We start from the raw sequence: 12,761 nt of genomic DNA, 5'->3' as shown, positions 1-12,761 counted from the left end.
TTCTCTGTGTCTTGACACAGCATAAAGCAACGCACGCAAATCACCATTCATCCAATATTTGAGAATGACAGCACTTTCTGCCTTCCAAGACACTTTACACATAAATTCAAACTTTCGCGGAAGTTTTTCTCGCTAACATCCGTAGATAATAAGAAAGAAATACGGTTTATCGCTTACTAAATGTTCATTGTTCATGCGGAAACTCTTTTATGCGCGGGAGCTCGATTTCGTAGGCAATCAGAGCGGGAGTGGTGGGGAGGGAGGGGGAGGGGGGGGGAGAGAGGAGAAGATATAGTCACTGTTATTAAAGTAAGTACTCTGAGATCAGGAACTAAATAGTGAATGCGTGTTCAATGTTTGGCTGTTGTGCTCGTGGTTTTATTTCTTTCGTACACAGTGGCACCTTTCCTTCGCAGAGTGTGTGAGCTGTCGTAAGTGCAGGTGCCTATAATTGCAACGTTTACTGTTTGTGTTCTATGATGATGCAAGAAGAGGAGGGTGAAACACGATACCGGCACATACGTTACTTCTCTTAAATAACACCAAGGGGACAACAGAAATTAAGGTCAGCGTCTGACGAATGGATCACCATAAACAGCCCCAGACGGAAAAGTGTGGAATTTACGCCAAGACACTGACGCAAAATCTAATGGCCAAAAACTACACTCCTCTCCTTGTCGACGTAACAATTGCCCATTACCTCCGAGTCGGAAGCCACCGCCCAAGCGCTCTTCCGTTGCTGAAAACGATACGTAAGCTAGTTACAGCTCACGCTCAGAGGAATTGTTCAAAATGACTACTGCCAAAGCATGCATTACGGTATAACTAAATGGAACGATTGACCTGTAGGTTCATAATCATAGGACACCGTCGCTTGTACAGGTTGTGCACGACAGCGGTGAGATTTCTGCCCCACAGGATCGATCATGATATTCTCAAATCCTCCTGTGCTTTCAGTTCCTTGTGGAAAACATTGCCTAGAGCTGTGACTTGAACAGCTCAAAGTAAGGTACACAAATTTACTGAGTTCGGAAGACGCGCCTGTCCCTGAAATTCTCTCTGTACATTCGTTCGGGTTTCGGGGCTCTACATAGCGCTCTGCTGTATTTCAGAAGGCCAACGGCCTTTCCGCAGTGGTAACACCGGTTCCCGTCAGATCACCGAAGCTAAGCGCTGTCGGGTTGGGCAAGCATTTGGATGGGTGACCATCCGGCCTGCCGAGCGCTGTTGGCAAGCGGGGTGCACTCAGCCCTTGCGAGGCAAACTGAGGAGCTACCTGATTGAGAAGTAGCGGCTACAGTCTCATAAACTGACATACGCCCAGGAGAGCGGTGTGCTGACCACATGCCCCTCTGTATCCGCATCCAGTGACGCCAGTAGCTGAGGATGACACGGCTGCCAGTCGGTATCGTTGAGCCTTCCAATGTTGGTTTGGATGGAGTTTAGTTTTTATATTTCAAAAGCATGTCTATTTATAACGAGCAATGATCCATGTTCGACAACAGTTGTAAACAGTGCTAATTTTCGCCGTGGACACGCAACACCATTGTTTTTCTTGGTAGCGGCACCGTCATTGGCGCGAGAGGTATGATTTCTAGTATTGGAACGTGCACCGTTCGCATTGCTCGTTCAAGACATCGCGTCACCTGAAATATTCATTTCGAGCCATTAGCTTCTCGCCTGAAAATACAATTCTACTTGTTCCTTTTTTTAAAATTTTGTGGTAAGTGCTATGGGACCAAACTGCTGAGGTCATCGGTCCCTAGGCTTACACACTACTTAATCTAACTTAACCTAAGGACAACACACACACACACACACACACACACACACACACACACCCAAGGGAGGACTCGAGCCTCCAACGAGGGTAGCCGCGAGAACCGCGGCAAGCCGCCGCAGACCGCATGGCTACCCCGCGAGGCGTAAATACAGTTAGGATGCTCTGTAATAAAGGGATTCTAAAGTTTTGAGACTCCCTTTATGTTCTTCCTCTTGTTTCTTTCGTAGCATTGTTCCTGTCGTAGAGGATCCGCTGTTCTCATAGTTTGGCAAATTTATTTTCGTAATAAGGAAAACAAACCGGCTTTGATCACGAACAGTGATGCATTTCGAGGCCTGGGGGCTCATCTTCAGTTGCCTGATTAGACTACATCATTTAGTGAGTTTAAATTAGTACTGATCATGTTAACAGTACATACAAAACTAAGACAAAAACGAAAAATTGCTTTACTGTTTCAAGCAACAGTTGTATAATCTGCCAGGAAGTTTCATATCAGCGCACACTCCGCTGCAGAGTGAAAATCTCATTCTGGAAACAGTTGTATACTTTCTAAACACAGTATGGATAATGCAAGCGGCAGTCAGACGAAAACGAGACAGACGGAGAAAACGTTAAGTAAACTGTTCATTATTTCAAAACTAATCGCCATAACTGTTAATACATTTATCCCAATGTGAGACAAGACGGTCAGTACCTTCACGGAAAAAGGTTGGCAAGGTTGTTTCGACTACGCTGCAGAAGTTTGCTGGGAAGCCCTTACACAAATTTCATTCAGTCCCGATCCTTCCCATTGGGATTTCCATTGTTTTTAGAGCCAGGAAGAAAGACATGCGTAGCCGTCCATTTGCTTTGGACGCAGAGGTGCATGCCTGGGTACAGTCATGGTTCCGTAGGCAATCTCTAACTTTTTTCCATGAAAACAAGACAGAAGGAAAGAAAAATGAGTGAACCTTTATAAATGTATTTACATACATACACACTTTTCGTCATACAGCAAATTTGTAGACAATTTTCAAACAAATCAAAGAATATCTTAATATAAAAACTTTAGATTTCTGCAGATACAAAGGTGTTAGCATTTCTAATGTTATAGACAAATGTTATGTCATTATCTATACATAGAAGACATTTGCAAAATAGTTATTTCTGCTAGTTGTTCCCTGTTGCCGTTCCTGTCAGCGCGGTCATCAGTTAACATAGGGGACAGAAGTCGTGTACATCGAGTAAACTTGGCTACGTTTGTTCACGTATTTTTAATGTTTATGTATGGTTATAAAATTTTCTCAAGCGGCCAGACGCTTCAAGTGGTTGTACACTGTGGGAAAGAATGCAGCACCCACAAGGGCAAAGTCATTTCACTAACAAGTATATGACAGGTAGATCATCCCTGTAGGACTGTATGGTAACAAATTCATACGAAATGAAACACACACATCATAGTAAAGGGTACCCAAACAACCCATGAATACCAAGTGTACACTTCTGTGGACCCATCACAGGCGCATATTCTAGCATACAAATGTCCATAAAATGTGCCGAATAACATCCTGCAATACAGTGTCCCAAGTACCTTGCACCTTTCGTTGTATTTCGCCAATTGGAGAATGAGGTATTTTCCACTTCACCATGACTCATACATGTCCAGTTGGTGAGAGATCGAATATTTTTGCTGACCAAGGCAGTCTTTTACACTCCGAAGAGTACGTTGAGCGGCAATAGCCTTATGTGGACGTGCATTGTCCAGCTGAAAATGCTGATCACCTTCCTTTCGAGGAAATGGCATTAGCACGCAGAAATTCCAAATGTGACCCCGAGCTGTAACTGATAACTTCCCACACTATGATGCCGGGGGTTGGACCTATGTGTCGTGAGTACGTGTACTCCAGAATAGACCGCTCACCAGGTCTACGCCGTACAGGTGCACGTCCATCACTAGTACACGAGGTCTGTTCAAAAAATTCCGGAACTTTCGCCACAAAACTTTCGTGTGCTTTTTTACCTACTGTGCATGGTCTCCTTCGAAATACCCTCGTACACAACTGATACACCACTCCCAACGCCGTTTCCGCTTCCGGAAGCAATCTTGGTATGCCTCTTGCTGGATCGCGCCACCGGCCATCTGCGAATTTTCTTTTATCTCCTCTGTCGTTGCAAATCCTTTCAACTTTGGAAGTAAAGAAAGGTCCGCAGGGCCAGGTCTGGAGAGTATGGATGAGGCAGCACAGTAACTTCGTTTTTTGTGCAGTAGTCACGCACCAACATGGATGAATGTGCGGGTGCGTTATCGTGCTGCAAGAGCCATGAATTGTCTCGCCACATTTCAGGCCGTTTCTTTCTCGCATTTACTCATAGGCATCGCAACACATCCAGATAGTACCATCGATTAACAGTTTGTCCCTGTGGCACGATTTCATGATGAACTAATCTTTCAAAGTTAAAAAAAACTATCAGCACGGCTGTGAAATTTAACCCGACCTGACGAGCTTTTTTTGGTCTTGGAGAACGTTGCCGAACCTATTGTGAAGCTTGAACCTTGGTCTCAAAATGATAACCGTAGACCCATGATCCATCACCAGTTCTGATTCTCTGAAGGAACATCTGGTTCTCATTTGCTCAATCTAAAAGCTCTTCACAGATTGCGAGGCGAAGGTCTTTCTGCACTTAACTCATCAGTCATGGGTCGAATTTGGCGCCAACACAATGGATTACGAGATGCTGTGTCAGGATTTCATGCCATGATCCAAGTGAAATGTTACCTTATTGTGCAATCCCCCGGACAGTCAGTCTTCGATTGGCACGCACAATTTCGTTGATGTTACTGACATGAGCGTCGCCGGTACACTTCTGTCCGGTCATTTTCAAACCGTGTGAACCATCCGTAACGGCGAGTACGGCTTAAGCACTCACCACCTTAGGCTTGCTGCATCATTTGGTGTCTCTTAGGGTTTTTTTGAGTTCCACGCAAAATTTAATGCAGAAGAGTTGCTTCTCTAACTGTTCCATCTCTAAATTCTCACACTGTGCGACACAATGTTCTATTCAGTACAGCACTGAACAATAAATAACAGGCATGCAGCTATGAAACTTCCGTAAATTACACACTAAACACAGGCTCGTGCAATGATGCCAACTGCAGTTCACTCCAACACAACTTTGGCGCGAAATTACGAATGTTCCGGAATTTTTTCAACAGACCTCGTACAGAATCTACTCTCATCAATGACGACGACAGAACGCCATTCCAGACTCTAGTCAGCTCTGCGCGTCAGAGGAACTCCTCTATAAGAAGACGAGCTAACTTACTTTGTCTACTCACATAAGAGATGCTGTAAGGAAATGGTGGTGAAGTATAGTGTGTCTTCGAAATGAAAAATGAGCTTTCCCCTGATGTTTTCGGAAGAACTCTACAGCTGCCGTACAGAATAACAACAATTTTACCCTCTAGCAGTGCAGGAGAATGTGCAGAGATTCACGTCGAGTATATCCGTATGTATTTCATAGGTTAGTATTATTAATGTCTCAAGTCGTCTATAAAGCACTTTGTGGAAAATAAACACCACAATGACATGTCTGCGGTCTGCATCGCCAGTGTTCATAAGATGCGGTTCGGAAGGTCGCGTAACTTCGCGAAACACCGCGTAGTTGCTTCTTGTGACGTAGCGGGGTGGATTGAGTGGGGAGTCACTTTTTGAGTTTACAGTTCTGTGAAGGGGGGAGTTGCATCATTACAGTTTAGCGACCTACCTTCCCTCGCGTTTCTGCCCTCCACCTCCGCCTCGGCGACCCCTCGCACGATCCGCACTTTTACAAACCCAGCATACGATTCACACGGCTCTAATGCAAGTAGACGTGGTATTTCTTCTTAACCCACATCATTTGACAATAAGCATCAATTTAATATCATCTAAATTCAGTTGTTTTTTTGTAATTTGCGGTTTTTACATCACCAGCAAAGCTGAAAATGTTAATACTAGAGAAAAAAATCTATGGGAACCTTTTTTAGGAAATTTAATTTTGTACTGAGAAACATTTTTCCTAGCATCCACGGTTTTGCGTTATTCAAGAAAAACTTAAAGAAGTGACGGTCCTACCCCTCCTCCTCCCCCTCCCACTCCCCCTCAAACCCACCGGTGAGGATTTTCAGAATGTGGCTCGTGGAACTTCTTCCTATCATTTGGAAATACACGATTTTTCCGCTATTCGACCTCTTTTGGTCTTCATTTACAGAGCTCTAGACCAAAGTACTACATAGTTGCAACTGTAAAGATGAGTACACGTTCGCACCATGAGAAAAAGTAAACCGGAAATCAATACTGAAATCCCCCTCGTATAAAGGAGAGTTAAAACAAAATGAACTGAGTTTCTCTTGTTTTACGGATGAAAAATCTTAAATATTGATTGCAGTAATGGTGATATAACATTTGTTTCTTCTTCATTTCTTCTTTTCATTAGGCTTCGAAGTAGCATTCTACGTCTGGAAACCCTCAAACTTGTGGAACTACATCTACATGGGTACTCTGCTATTCACACTTAAGTGCCTGGCAGAGGGTTCATCGAACCATTTTCATACTACTTCTCTACCATTCCACTCTCGAAAGTCGCCGAGCAAAAGGAACACCTAAATCTTTCCGTTCGAGCTCAGATTTCTCTTATTTTATTATGATGATCATTTCTTCCTACGTAGGTGAGTGTCAACAAAATATTTTCGCATTCGGAAGAGAAGGTTGGTGATTGAAATTTTTAAAAAAGATCTCGCTGAAAAGAAAACCGCCTTTGTTTCAGTGACTGCCACCCCAACTCGCTTATCATATCAGTGACACTTTCATCCCTTTTACGCGATAACACCAAACGAGCTGCCCTTCTCTGCACGTTTTCGATGTCAACCGTCAATCCTACCTGGTAAGGATGCCACACCGCGCAGCAATATTCCAGCAGAGGACGGACAAGTGTAATGTAGGCTGTCTCTTTAGTTGCTTTGTCACATCTTATGTGTGTTCTGCCAACAAAGCACAGTCTTTGTTTCGGCTTCCCCACAATATTATCTATGTGCTCTTTCCAATTTAAGTTGCTCGTAATTGTAATTCCTTGGTATTTAGTCGAATTGACAGCCCTTAGATTTGTGCGATTTATCATATACGCAAAATTTATTGGATTTCTTTTAGTACCTAAGTGGATGACCTCGCACTTTTCTTTGTTTAGTGCCAATTGCCACTTTTCGCACCTTACAGAAATTCTCTCTAGATCATTTTGTTATTGGAATTGATCGTCTGATAATTTTACTACGTGGTAAATTACAGCGTTATCTCCAAACAATCTAAGGGGGCTACTCAGATTAAGACCTAGATCATTTATGTAAATTAGGAACAGCAGAGGGCCCATGACACTACCTTGCGGAACGCCAGATATCACTTCTGTTCTACTCGATGATTTACCGTCTATCCCTACGAACTGTGACGACTTTGAGAGAAAATCACAAATCCAGTCACACAACTGAGACTATACTCCATATGAATGCAATTTGATTAGTGGTCGTTTGTGAGGAAAGGTATCAAAATCCTTCTGGAAATCTAGGAATATAGAAACGATCTGAGATCCCTTGTCGACATCACTCATTATTTCATGGAAATAAAGAGCTAGCTGTATTGCACAAGAACGATATTTTCTGAATCCGTGTTGGTTATGTATCAATAAGTCATTTTCTTCAAAGTGATTGGTAATGTTCAAGTACAGTATATGCTCTAAAATCCTACTGCAGATTGAGGTCAGTGATATGGGTCTGTAATTCAGTGGGTTACTCCTATTTCCTTTCTTGAATATTGGTGTGACCTGTGCTACTTTCCAGTCTTTAGGAACAGACCGTCAGGAAATACGTAAGTAGTTGTGGGACGTGTCTTGACACAGGTACTGCAGTTGATTCACTATTTGCCGATGTGTTCAGAGATGAACAAAATAATTTTGGATGTCTGAGGAGCAGTAGGCAGAATAAAATATACATGTCCGGCAAACCATTCGCTGCTGTTACCCTTGGACTTCAGGAAATTTCGCTAGATAGGCTTTAAAATGTACATATTTCATTCATGAGTGGGGCGGTGTAGTTCACGAGTACCAGTCTCTTTCATGTCCAGTTGCATACGATGATATCCTGTTTGTCCAGAAACCTGCCTGGTATTAACTAAGTAAGTCGGTGGTGATCGCAAAGTTAATTTGGTAGGAGACTGATCATATGCCTTCTCTCCTTTAGTTCCCGTACCCATACGAAAATGTTGCTGTGTTTATCTTTTTGGCGTAAATGTGTCGTTGATCTTAATGTTTCAAGAAGGAACCTGTACAGTAATGAAGAAACAGTTGTGGGAGCTGGAGAGATTTATGTGTACGGAGCAAGGATGGTTTGCAGGTGTTCAGGAAGAATCCGCAGGACTTAAAGCGTCGATTCGTTACTGTGTAAGAAACCTGGATACATTACTATACTCCTAAAATCAAACAACAGTCTTAACAATGGGTTACCAAGGGAGAATCTGCACCAAAAAAGGCGAAAGCCAGTCCTTCGGCCGGAAAGGTTATGGTGACTGTCCTTTGGGATTAGCAAGGGATAATCCTCATCGACTATCTGTAAAAGAGTAAAACTGTTATAGATGTATATTAGTCATCGTTATTGGACCGTTTGAAAAGCGAGCTGCAAGAAAAACGCCGGTGATTGGACCGCAAAAAAGTCCTTTTCCATCACTACAATGCAGCACACACCTCAGCAGTTGTGGTCGCAAAATTAATGGAAATAGGATTCCAACTCGTCTCACATCCCCCCTATTCTCGAGACTTGGCTCCCTCGGAGTACTATTTGTTCCTGGCAGAACAAATATTTTATTCACACGAGGAGGTGATTGCAGCAACTTATAGTTAATCTGAAGACTTGGACAATTCCTATTATTCGGAAGGGATCAACAAATTAGAACAGCGTTGGACGAAGTGTGTAAGTCTAAAAGGAGACTATGCTGAAAAATAGAAAAGGTTTACCCCAAAAACGTAAGTAGTTTCTATTTTTGCACGGACTTTTCAGACACCCCTCGTATGCTGGCATTACCTTTCGCTGCAGGTAATTAGGTAAAAGGTCTCGTTGAAGGGTTCTCGACCGAGAGGATCTAATTAAGAGGCGTGCACGCAACTCTACTTGTCGGGCGGAAAATGTAGCTGGTAGCGGGTGCTTCCGGCGCCCGCGCAGTGGTTGCGTGCTTCGCGCTGCTGTTCGCACGCCACTCTCTGGTTGGACACGCACGCCACCGCCGCATCGACCGAACCCCCTGGCTGCCCTATCCAGTCCAGTCCAGCTCCAGGACGATGTGCGCCGGCGTCATGTGAGCGCTGTGACCGCCTCTATTTTTCGGCTTCAATTACGTTGTATGTCTTAGAACTCCTGACGGTACTTCAGCACTACGAACTACGTTTCTGCTCAAGAAAATGAAGGAGCACAAAATACTTTGTTCTCGATAGTCTCTTAGCAGTCGAAACTCCGGAGTCTAACTTGTTAGCTGTGCATGAACTTCTAATGGAAGTCGTTAATTCCCGTAAATTATGACGTGGATGTTAGTGTCAGTAATCGTCAAGATTTATTCATCTTGCTGCACATACTGAATGGTTACAATTAATTTGAGGATATTCCGAGTTCTGCCGTGAGGGTTGTATACGTTGCAGGCAGCTGATGTACCGTAGGTATGTTCATTAATCGGTGTGATGAAAAAATAATAGTGGAACATTCTGCCACCAGGTGAAGGTATGGCGCTGTGAGCTGTCAGAATGTGATTGAAGGAAAAGGGGAGGAACGATCAAACACATGATAAAGGTAATTCTGCCACGTATATTAAGAAATGATCACAAGTAACAACATGCATTAAATATGGTCTCCACACTCAGCAACATGCTGCCTCCGTAACACAGCATACTCAACAATTCCTCGCAACATATTCGTGTAATCAGAGTGTTATGTCGTCGTATGCTACCCTTCAGATCAGGAGCAGTCCAGATACATCCCTGGCAGAAACGGTATTTCATATATCCCCAAAAACAGAAAACACATGGACTGAGGTCGGGGGATCGGAAAGACCACACATCTTGAAATTGCGTGGAGGTGATGGGGTCGTTACCGAAGATTTCTCGAAGCAGATCTTTCACCTGGCAAGCGACATGTGGTGTCTTGCCATCTTGCATGAAAATAGTAGTGTGGATACAGTGGCGTTCTTGCAAACTGAAATCACGTGTTGCACAAGGCGGTCACAGTTTCACTAAGAAGCTCGCGAGGTGTCATCTTCTCGAAGAAAAGCGGACCGAGAATGAAAGAGCTTGTGAAACGACACCACATAGTCGCAAAGGTGAGCGTAAAGCATGTCCCTGCACAACATGTGACGGAATAGTAGTACATCTACATTTATACTCCGCAAGCCACCGAACGGTGTGTGGCGGAGGGCACTTTACGTGCCACTGTCATTACCTCCCTTTCCTGTTCCAGTCGCGTATGGTTCGCGGGAAGAACGACTGTCTGAAAGCCTCTGTGCGCGCTCTAATCTCTCTAATTTTACACTCGTGATCTCCTCGGGAGGTATAAGTAGGGGGAAGCAATATATTCGATACCTCATCCAGAAACGCACCCTCTCGAAACCTGGCGAGCAAGCTACACCGCGATGCAGAGCGCCTCTCTTGCAGAGTCTGCCACTTGAGTTTGTTAAACATCTCCGTAACGCAATCACGGTTACCAAATAACCCTGTGACGAAACGCGCCGCTCTTCTTTGGATCTTCTCTATCTCCTCCGTCAACTCGATCTGGTACGGATCCCACACTGATGAGCAACACTCAAGTATAGGTCGAATGAGTGTTTTGTAAGCCACCTCCTTTGTTGATGGACTACATTTTCTAAGGACTCTCCCAATGAATCTCAACCTGGTACCGCCTTACCAACAATTAATTTTATATGATCATTTCACTTCAAATCGTTCCGCACGCATACTCCCAGATATTTTACAGAAGTAACTGCTACCAGTGTTTGTTCCGCTATCATATAATCATACAATAAAGGATCCTTCTTTCTATGTATTCGCAATACATTACACTTGTCTATGTTAAGGGTCAGTTGCCACTCCCTGCACCGAGTGCCTATTCGCTGCAGATCTTACTGCATTTCGCTACAATTTTCTAATGCTACAACTTCTCTGTATACTACAGCATCATCCGCGAAAAGCCGCATTGAACTTCCGACACTATCTACTAGGTTATTTATATATGTTGTGTAAAGCAATGGTCCCATAACACTCCACTGTGGCACGCCAGAGGTTACTTTAACGTCTGTAGACGTCTCTCCGTTGATAACAACATGCTGTGTTCTGTTTGCTAAAAACTCTTCAATCCAGCCACACAGCTGGTCTGATATTCCGTAGGCTCTTACTTTGTTTATCAGGCGACAGTGCGGAACTGTATCGAACGCCTTCCGGAAGTCAAGAAAAATAGCATCTACCTGGGAGCCTGTATCTAATATTTTCTGGGTCTCATGAACAAATAAAGCGAGTTGGGTCTCACACGATCGCTGTTTCCGGAATCCATGTTGATTCCTACATAGTATTGTGCATTCATGGCACCGTACAGAGTAAAATGTGCCATGTCTGTTCAAGGAATATTCACCGGGCACACTGCATGTGGGCGAAAAAATGAATGGCAAAATCACGGCATCGTAGCCTATCTTAAGCTTCATTTGGTGCACAGCCTGAATCTAGTAGGGATATCAGTTTAAAACGCGCAGCAAAATCTTTTGAACCATTGACTAGGGGAAAGTCTGCGACACAGCTCGTGCACTGGCTACAGAATTTGAGGCATGTGGTGCACCGTCGGCTATAGCTATAGGCACTTCATCAACAATTGCCATAGGAATGAGACACCTTCCTCTCCCTGCTGCGCCAGTTAAGTCACCTGTTTCTTCAGATTTTCTGATCATATTCTTTAGTCCATTTATTGACATGGAGCGTCTTCGCAGATTTTCGTGTCGGCGATACACTCGCAATGAAGCGCTGCTATTGGTGCCATTCTGTTACATACAACTTGACCAGCAGCGCACGGGTTTTCTTCTCAATAGCCATTGTGTTCCTTACAGAAAACAACAACCTTCTTGACTCTTTACACCAACACTCACTTCACAAAAGAAATAAACATGTGCCGGCAAGCGACAAACAGTATAGTGAAATCAAAACAGGAAACATTTCGCGTTGTGACTCTTTACAGCGCCATATTTTCACCTGGTGGCATAAAGTGGAACTATTATTTTTTCAGCATACTCCGCGAGCTCACCGATTAGTGCCATTAACTAGTGTGTTTCACTGTCCTGCGATGTATACAGCCCGCACTACAGTGCACGGACCGCCGTCAGTTCAGTTATAACCACCCGGTACATCAACAGAAGAAGAGTAACTCTTAGAGACGTAATACTTACCTAGTACTAACAATAAATTATCAGAATTATGCTAAACATTATTCGTTTTAGGCCAAGTAAATGCAGCTTAGCAGATTAGTAGGAAGTATATTAGTAGGACGTATATTTTCGCTCCATTGCGAGAAGGTTCTCAACCATTATAAATTACAGCAGTTATAATACCGCTGTTTTAATAACACGCACATCTATAGCCAAAAGTTTGGGTAGTTTAGGGGGAGACATGTCTTAAATTTGATTTTCATATTGCAGCTACGATTTAGGACACAGAGGACTACGGTAAGTTGCTATCAATAGGTGTTACATTAGATAATTGACAGCATATTTGGCCAGAGGAGAAAAAATTCTTTGTGAGGCGTAAGGGGATTTTTAAATTATTTCGATGTGGAACATCTCCCTAATAGTTTCTCTCTCAGAATACGAGCTTGTTAACACACATTTTAGTGGTGTCACTAGGTGTAGCAGTATTCTGTTTGAGGGGTGGTGTTTGCTCCTGAAAAGATGATGACCTTACGTCG

The 12,761-nt window shown here is 43.5% G+C and overlaps 1 pseudogene; it reads left to right on the top strand.

Annotated features, from left to right (window-relative positions):
- The first annotated feature begins 1,115 nt into the window (after window positions 1–1,115).
- On the top strand, window positions 1,116–1,233 carry LOC126102233 (5S ribosomal RNA; annotated as a pseudogene).
- The last annotated feature ends 11,528 nt before the right edge of the window (window positions 1,234–12,761 follow it).

This window comes from Schistocerca cancellata, chromosome 9 (assembly GCF_023864275.1).
Source record: "Schistocerca cancellata isolate TAMUIC-IGC-003103 chromosome 9, iqSchCanc2.1, whole genome shotgun sequence".
NCBI classification, from domain to species: Eukaryota; Metazoa; Arthropoda; class Insecta; order Orthoptera; family Acrididae; genus Schistocerca; species Schistocerca cancellata.
The sequence above is the reverse complement of the archived record's forward strand: the minus strand, read 5'-3'. Positions and strand labels throughout refer to the sequence as shown.